The sequence below is a fragment of the Octopus sinensis genome, linkage group LG21, assembly GCF_006345805.1.
Source record: "Octopus sinensis linkage group LG21, ASM634580v1, whole genome shotgun sequence".
Taxonomy (NCBI): domain Eukaryota; kingdom Metazoa; phylum Mollusca; class Cephalopoda; order Octopoda; family Octopodidae; genus Octopus; species Octopus sinensis.
Window position 1 is genome coordinate 14,261,785 of NC_043017.1, and position 10,000 is coordinate 14,271,784.

Consider the following 10,000-nt stretch of genomic DNA (forward strand, 5'->3'; position numbering starts at 1 on the left):
TAAAAAAATTTCTATCATGGTCTTAATATTTATGTATTCAACATTTGAAATATCTGTTTTTGTGTTAGAAACCTTACAAAAATAATAAAGATCAAAATCATATGTATTTATGCTTCAATGAGTGTGTTTGTGCATGTGTATGTGTGTGTGTGTATATATATATATACAAATAAAAATGAAATTATGTAAATTATAGATATACAACTAAAAGCTAAAAGCAATGAAAACAAATAAGAATTTCATGTTGAGCAGCAGAAGAATGTAAGCTATATTTGATGTGAAAGAATTAATTGCTGTTTAACGTTGGAATAATGTATAGCATAAAAGATGAATATGTATGAGTAGATTGGTGAGTAATTTAGCTGGTATTCACCCACATGTTATGAGTTCAAATCCTGGCATTATCAAAGATATTGCTCTTTAGAAAAAATGATGCCATCACAAGTAACTGTATTGCTGCCATTAAATTTCATCTACATCTGGTTCCTATTCATCAATCTTGATATTATGTAAAAAAACAAATCGATTAGCATTTTAAGCATTTTCACATGAATTATTTGGATCTGTAACTCAATCCTTTGGCATTCTTTGAACTGAGCTAAATATTTCATCAAAGGCTTTCTGATATGAACAATTTCATCACAGGTTTCCTTTATTCTCCATCTATGAAGAGTAGCTAAATTCACAAGCAGCTCAAAACCTATTTCTACAGAGTTGTACTTCAGTAGCTCACAATTGCAACAGAAACAATCACCATAATAAAAAAATACGCCCCCCCCTCTCTCTCTCTCCTAGAATGACTCAGTCCTTCAAACTGTATGTTAACAGTCTTTTAAAACTGAAAGAATGTCTTAAATAAGTATTGTATACTGTAAACTTACAGAGAAGAAAGAAATGTCAATATTAAAAGTGAGAACCTCAAGTCTCACCTGATATTTCTAATAGGGTTCTTAGTATCCACGTGCTATTTTAGAATCATAAACTATAAAACTCTCAAATTAAGACAAACACATCAATTAATGCCAAATCTTATGTCTTTTAATTAAGGTAGGATCCTATATGTGTTAATTAAGGTTGGATTCTGAGCTTTTTAAATCAAAGTAGAATCCTACTGTTTTTCGAATTATAACACTTCAATTAACATGAAAACGAATTGCAAAAAATTATATAGAAACATACAAACATTTATATGCACATACACACAAAAACATATATACACTAATATTAAATGTACACACAGCTACACATATGTATTCCAATATATATGTACAAACATACATACTTTATAGGGATGAATATCTTACAGGCTGCAAGTTTGTTTCATTGAACAACCATATAAATTGTGAAATGAGTTTGTAGCCCAATGCTTCTCGTTCGCGGGTGAGTTCTACCAGCAGTGCTCGGGAGTGGCCATGGGAACAAGAATGGGCCCCAACTATGTTGAGGCCCAAATATTCTCTAGTTTCACTGGTCCCACTCTCGAACTATATGGCCATTATATTGACGACTGTATCGGTGCCTCCTCACTCTCCCGCGAACATCTAGACTCCTTCCTCTCTTTCGTCCAATCTTTCCATCCTGCCCTCCACTTCTCCTGCACTATCTCTGACACTTCTGTCTCCTTTCTTGACATTTCAGTCAGCATTCATCACTCCATTCTTACCACCTCCATCCACTACAAACGCACAGACTCACACTCATACCTAAACTTCTCCTCCTCCCACCCCAAACACACCAAGCTTTCCATCCCCTATTCCCAATTCCTCCGTCTACACAGGCTCTGTAGTGACAACCATGACTTTGAAATTCAGTCTCAACTCATGGCTCGCCACTTCATCCTACGTGGATATCCCCTAACCACTATCCACACCGCCCTTGCCAGAGCACGTTCCATGGACCGTGCATCTGCTCTCTCCCTCCAAACCTGCCCTGCAGTCTCCCGCCTCCCTTTTCCCCTCACCTACCACCCCACCATCCTACCTCTCCAATGCACCAGTCTCCGAGCTTTCCGGCATCTCCAGTCTGACCCATCCACTTCACACATCTTCCCTAACCGACCCTCCCCTCCTTCAAACGAGCCCACAACCTACGAGACCTCTTGGTCCACAGCTTCTTCCCCAACCCTACCTCCCAACCTGGCTCATTCCCCTGCCCCCGCCCATGCTGCTGCACTTGCCTTTACCTCTCCAACACCACTCTCCTCATTGACACCCATCATCGACCCTATCGCATCATCGACTCCTTCACCTGCACCTCCAGCAATATCATCTATTGCATCTCCTGCTCTCTCTGCCATTCCCTGTACATCAGACAAACGGGACGTCACTTGGCTGACCGGTTCTCAGAACACCTCCGAGACATCTGCCTCGGCAATGACACCCCGGTCTCATGCCATTTCCGCTCCACTGGTCACTCCTTGCAACACCTGTCTGTGTCTGGATTGTCTTTGCACAGAGGCCATCCGGACTCCCGTTTGTGCCGTGAACAGGGATTAATCTTCTCTCTTCGCTCTTTTATGCCATTTGGGCTCAACTCTCCTCCCCTCTTCATCTAACTTCCTCCCCGACTCCTACTTCTCTTCACTCCTACATCTTTTCACCCCTACTCTCTTTCTCTCTGCTCCCTCACTCTCCTCTCCCCATCCCTCCTCCTTCGTCCCACCCAACTCTCCTCTCTTGCCCTGACTCCTACTTCTCTTCACTCCTACTTCTCTTTCCCTCTTCTTTCCTACTCTCTTTCTCTCCCCTCTTCTCTCTCATTCTCTTTCTCTCTTACTCTTTCACTCTTCCCTCCTCCTCTCTCTTCACTTTGTTATCTCCCCTACTTTCCTTCTCCAGTGTGACCCTTCTGTCCGAGTCAGATGCCATGATAGATCGTTAGCCACTACACACATTTGTTTTCTCTCCTTCTTTTCTGTGTCCCTTTCTGTAGAAGAGCGTAGGCTCGAAACGTAAAAGACTTTTTCTATTCCTGAGCGTTATACTAATACATCTGTTTGTTTTGTACACCACTCGTCTTTGTCTTTTGATGTTTTTCTTGTAAACTCTCCATATATATATATACTACACACACACACACACTCACACATATATATATATATAAACTAATATAAATGTACAAACATGCAAATACTGATATACACTTATTTATTTAAATATATGCATGTATGATTTTTCTTTGAGTTTTATGTAGGTTCTCCTTGAGAGAGTTCAAGCTTGTATCTAACAAAGCTAGAAGACTTTTTGAGTTACGAGAGTTCCTAGTGTTTATAAATATGTTGAACTGGTTGAACTGTCAATGCACACATCCAAGTGTGTGTATCTATTCACATTTTTGGAATAGATTGGATTTGGGGAATCTGCATCAGTTTCTAATGTGTGTGTGTGTGGTTGTATGTGTGCAAATAAAACAAACTAATACATTTATGTATCAAAATTGCTGATATTAATAAAAAAGATAATAGACATTATAAGAACCAATTTTGTGAGAGGAAAGTGCAGTAGGCTTGCTGATAGGACTGAACCACAAATCTCTAGCATTCTGGGTCACTGATGGGATTTCAACTACAAATCTACAAGTTACTGCATGAGTTACAGATTAGGTGTCCAAATGTTTCGCAATACAACAATGTGCAAGTTTTTACTATATTTCTGGAAAATATTAGTCTGTGAGTTGGGGAGTGTTTGGAAACATTAGTGTTTAGGATGGAGACTTTGAAAGTTCTATGGCTAGGCATGAAGACTTTGGAAAGTCCTGTCATCATGGATGGGATTTGAACTCAGAACACAAAGGATAATATTAAAGAACATTCTTATTCAAATGTCACTGACAATAATCTATGTGAAATTCTGAAATTCCTTGAAGAAATTGTGTCACATCCATACCTGCTGAAAGCGAAACTGTTGTCCATTTAATCTAAGGCAAGGAGAATGAACTGGAATCTTATGATACTTGGTGCAGGGTTCAAACTCCTGAGTCTCGATCTAATTAAGGAACACAAGAAGTACAAACGACATCCATACAATATAGTTAGAAAGTTTGCCTCCAATAAGAAACAGAAAAAGTAATCATAGTCTTGGTGTTAACAATGTCAGAGTTACAAATTTAGAGAATTATTAAGATTATGAATAAAATCATAATAATGTTGAATTTTCATAACTATTAACAGGAAAAATAGATATCACAAGACCTGAAATGACAAAGGGGACAAAAGTAGGCAATTAGACTGACCCTTATACATGACTTGTAATTATAGTATCTACTGCAGTTGTCTAAAAGGAAAAGGTGACCTTGGTGAGAAATGAACATAAGACCTATGGGTAGGCAAGTGAATACCACAAGGCATTTCATCCATCACTCCACTGCCAATCCACCAACAAGATTAATATATTCATTTTTCACTTAGGCACAAAGGCACAAGAGGGTTGAAGAAGGCTAGGTTGACCCCAGTATATAACTGATAGTCTATTTCATCAAGCTTGGATGGATAAAGAACAAAATTAACTTGACGATTAACTTAGAACCTAAATAATTACAGCAAAACATTCTGTTCATCATTTTAGTAATTCTGCCAATTTACTAATAAGATTAATTAAGTAATTCAAAAGTAATTCTTTGAAAACATGTTACATAAATAAATATCTTATTCTTCATATTGCTTTGTGTGTGTGTATACATATATATATATATATATATATATATATATATATATATAAATATATATTTATACAATGTATATCATGAATATATTATAAGTATCATATAAATGTTAAATTACATGATATAAAACTAAAGTTTGAACAGTGGAATTAGAGTTTCATTTGAATGAAATTTTTTCTAAATATTTCAATTGAAGGAAAAAATGATCAAATGTGAAAACTTTGAGAATGATTATAGAGATCAAATTGTTATAAATTGTAAAGTAATTACTAGCCTAGTTTATAAAATGAGACAAATTTTAATTAATTAATTTATTAACGAAGAGAAAAATCATTATGTTAATGATTAATTTTGATGAAGAAAGAAAAGATTGCAGTAGGAAGGAAGTCCGATTTTTGGCAGTTTGGTGTTAACAGAGGACATGTTTCAATTTTATTAAATCTCATCAGTCTACTCTAACAGATACTGAAAAATACTCGAGGACACCAGCTACACAGAAAACATTAGTATAGTACATGCTGAAATACTTAATAGACTGAGCCAAAGATTATTAAGTAATTACAAAGCTTAATTCTAAAAATGTTCTTTGTTCTTTAATTCTTCATATCTAATAAATTGCAAGAAATTTTCTCACCAATTTATTGGTTATATGTTAAACACATTGTCTTGTAGATTAATAAATAAAAAATCTTTATTCTGAGGTAGCTTTTTAAATCAATAACATTTGAACTATGGGCAAAATCCCCTTTTTAAATTCTAAAATTATTTGGAAAATGTTTAAAGGTTATGTCTTGAATATTTTAAAATGATTCATTATGGAAAACAGCGTGGATTCTAACTATTCATAGAATTAACAAAATAGTAATTATGATAGAAATAATAAAATGTGCATTCATTATGTACAAAATTAATTAATCAAATTAATATGGGAAAAGACTGACATTACACTATATAGGAATAAAATAGCAACAGGTTTATTATGAATTGAAATTTACACGAATCTAAGTTCATTATAAACAAAATATATTTCAACAGAAAATAATGTAATTAAAAAAATGGATATTAATAAAGCTGAAATTAGAAGAGATAATTAGTTGGTATAAAAATAAATTTTAAAATCATTTCTAATTTATTTTCATTTGCATAAATTTTAGATGAAGATGGGCAAAATATTTTTCACTCTAATTCTATTATTTATTTTTGTCATTTTACATAATTTAAATGAGTTCTTGGATTGAATCCTTTTTTAATTTTATAATTAATCTAAGATCTAAATAAGTGATACATAAAATGACAGTGTAAATATGTCTTAATCAATTTTAATTGAACAAATTATCAAGGAATATTATTTTAAAAATTATTATTACTATTATTATTACTCCAATGGTTGAAAACTTTACAAACTAAATATTTAGAGTGAGAGTTTTAATGTATTTTTTGGTAAAGTGGAATAATAAAATTATATAATTTAAATTTAAAACAAATGCAATTTTCTAACATACCTAAAACAATTAAACACCCCACCAGTTATTTATTTTGTACATTGAATTGGTAAAAGAATTACAGGTTGTTAATTAGAGGTTTCCAATGGACTAATCATTCGCTCACTGTATTTTTAGAGGCAGTAGTAAATGAGAATGTACATAAGTTGGTGTAGAATAAATATTGGAAAGGACTTCATCCAAACAGCTTTTGCCAATGCTTACAGCAATGACTGACACACAATTTGTGCCTAGTTGCCATCAACCAAATTTCACACACAAGCTTTGGTCGACCTGAGGCCACTGTAAAGTGGAATTGAACTCAGATGTATGTAATTGTGAACTTCTTAGCCACTTACTCATGTCTGTATGTATTACAATAATGTCTTTTAGAATAATATAATACAGAAACTGTGGACTCAGTTTTAATAAAAGTTGACTCATATTAAGACTTTTTGTTAGTCGACTCAAGATTTTCCCTTTACCCAACCGCTATGTGAATTCACTGGAGTAAGTGTTAACCATAGTTAATACAAAGGACATTAAACTTTTTCAAATGATCTCTTTAATTCTGTTTTCCTTTAGGAAGTACAGTACTTTCTTCCAGAATGCCCTCCTTCTCCTAAGACTGCTTCAGATTTCATGATACAAAACCTCCTGTATCAAAATGCTCCATGCATAAATTAAAACTTTCTATCACAATTTCTTCTGTAACCCATTTATGTTCCAAACATTAGAATTATCATGAAGCTTGAGTGTTACCAATTGTTTGATGTATAATGTTAGGAATATGCTTTTTGCCAATGATAATGTGACAATGGTACAAGAGTTATAATTCTACTTTGTTCAAATTTCATAGTACCTATACAAACTAACAAAATGAATAATGATTTTAAAAAAATATAATATCTATTATATTAAAATAAAATTCATTCAAACAAATTTCTCATTTGTATGTTTGCAATAAATATAAGTCATCAATAACAACAAAACTGTTTAATTATCAGTTAATCACAGATATAATATTATCCTATCTAACCCAGTGGCAAAAATATATCCTAAACATTATCTACTGTAGTTATATTTAGTAACCATCGTAGAAAATCCAATAAAATCAGAATTATCTCCATTGGAAGATAAAAGCAGGATTAGAGATGGGGAGGGAATGCTGCCAATTAAGTTGTTTATTTTCTTAAACCCATTCAAATTCTAGATTATTTTTTAACATAACAGAAACACCTAGAGATAGTATTTCAATAGAAATATGGTCAGTCAAGTGTTAATTAAACATTAAGCCCAGAAATAATCGTGCAGTGAGGAAACACCATAGTTAATAATTATTATCATTTGAAATGAACTGGTAAGTATGGGAGACAATCCAAACATGTTTCAGTGTTATTGGAACTCCTTAGCAAAACAAACTTTGCCAGGCATGTCAAAGTAGTGATGACAGAATCACTAAGTCAATATAAACTTAGAAAGTAGAAAATAGTCAATGAACAAACTATGTTTAGATGCTGACTCCATGTCAAAAATAAAAGTTAATGTTTAGTGTATTATCTACTGAAATAAGTACAATAGTTATAAAAAATTAATTCAATAAAGAATATTACATCACAATTCCAAATAAGGCATAATTTCTTTTCTCCCTTATATCAAAACAGATTACTTTATATTTGCCATTTTAAATTCTCTGAAGCAAAAGAATTTTAAACAACAAATAAAATATTCTAAGTGTAAATATATATAAGCATTTTGATATTTATTGCATTATTTAAATTCTTACTTTTTTTTATCATTTATTAAGTTATTTAAATTATCAAAAATATTTTAAATTATTCTTAAAACACAAAAAGTTATATTTCTTAATTTAAATAAAATTGCTCAGTGTAAAGAAAAAAATGGCTCAAAAGGTGTAATTAGAAATTCAGATGACCACGAGCTTACCTCCACTATACTGGGCTTGCCATTGAAAATGAAAAACAACAGTAAGTAGTAGTAGTAATAACAGGTTCTAATTTTAGGTAGAGGACCAACATTTGTGGAGTTAGAGGTTACTCAAATCGATTCTAGAATTTGATTTGTACTTTCCTTTATTCTTGAATGGATGAAAGGCAAAGCTGACACTGACAGAATTTGAACTCAAAATGAGCCGAAAGAAATATAATAAGGCATTTCTGTTAATCTGCAAGGATAATTAATTTTCAATTATCATTGCATAATAATAATAATAATAATAATAAAGTCAAAATTTCTAATACTTATTCTTAGACATGAAATCTAAAGATGAGAAAATATTTCTCAGTGATTAAATTGATCTACAATATATTTAGAATGTAAAGTAGACAAATCCTATGTGAAATTAAGGGAAAATGCCAAATTAAAATTAAGAAGCAATTCTTTTTAAGATATGAAATTCTTAATATTACAAAATTGAAGCTTGGAGTTCAAAACTAGGGATGACTGCAGTTTAACTCATAGAATAATTTTTGCTATGACTGACGATCTAAATTGTTTGGAACATGTTCCATTTGGCTTTGTATTTAAGAAAGAAATGTTTCATTAAAGGCTTTATATAATTTGGTGAAGAAATAAAGTGAGGAATTTATAATTTATTTCAGAAACACAAGAAATCTCAATGGGAAGAATGTAAAAGCAGAAAGTGTCGCAGAAAATTCTTTGAAAAGAAAAGTGCATTTAGAATCAAATCTTAAGTGTGTGTTTAGCTAAAAATGCCAGAATTAAATTTTTGTGTGAAGAGTTTAGCATGCTAAATCCTTATGTTTTACTGCATTATCATGCTTTTAATGCATAAAAAGTTTGTTAAAAAATGTGTAAAGGCCAATGTAAAATTTGTGTTGTAAGGCAAACTTCAGTGACGCTTATGAGACATGTTATTGGACATAAAGAATCTGTGGCTTATGAACAATTTGAAATATCCCTAGAAGACATAAGAAAGAAGAAATCAGATCATTTTAGAATCAACAGCAGTTTTGATGTATATATGAGAGACAATCAGGAATGGATAATTAAAAAGCGAGGATTAAAAAATCAATGGAAATTTGTGTCAAGTGCTTTCAGAGTCATGCTTCTTAATTTTCTGCAAAGATGGAATTGAGAGGCATGTGTGCCTACAAACAAGTAGTTAAACATGTGCACATTTATATATTTCTCTCTATATGCATCTATGTGTGAGTGTGTGTACATATACATACACACACACACACTCACATACACTCACACACACACACATTCAGATATATGGATGTGATTTGATTTTATTACAAAAATATTTTAGACTATAGACATGTAGATGAATGCGTGTATATATTTATGGGTGTGTACAAATGTCAAAGTGTGTGTATGCATATATATATATATATATAATATATATATATATATATATATATGTATATATATATATATATATATATATATATATCAACCCAGCCAGCTACACATGCATGTAAATATATGTGGAGTAGATGTGAAGTGTTGAATAAGTGATGTGACTTTATAAATAGAGAAATATTTTGTAAGCAATATTATTAAAAGTGATCAGAATCAAATGTAGAAGTGGCGGACCAAAATAGTTGATGTGCTGAGAAAATGTTCGATGTGCACAGAAGCTCAAAGGGAATGGACTTCAAACATTCAAAAAGTAATCAAGAGTTCTCATAATGAGCATTAATTAATTAGAATATTGACTGAGAAAAAAAAAAAAAATATATATATATATATTATATATATATATATATACACACTTGCTTACTTGAATGACAAGTTGAGTTTTCTTACCATGTGGATGAAGCAACATGCATAGTTGATCCGTGCACAACATAAGAAAGGGTTGTAAACAC

The 10,000-nt window shown here is 32.1% G+C and overlaps 1 protein-coding gene across 2 annotated transcripts in view; it reads right to left on the reverse strand.

Annotated features, from left to right (window-relative positions):
- The window catches only part of LOC115222732 (voltage-dependent calcium channel type A subunit alpha-1), a 998,519-nt gene that overhangs the window by 71,987 nt on the left and 916,532 nt on the right, over positions 1-10,000 (reverse strand). The window lies entirely within an intron of this gene.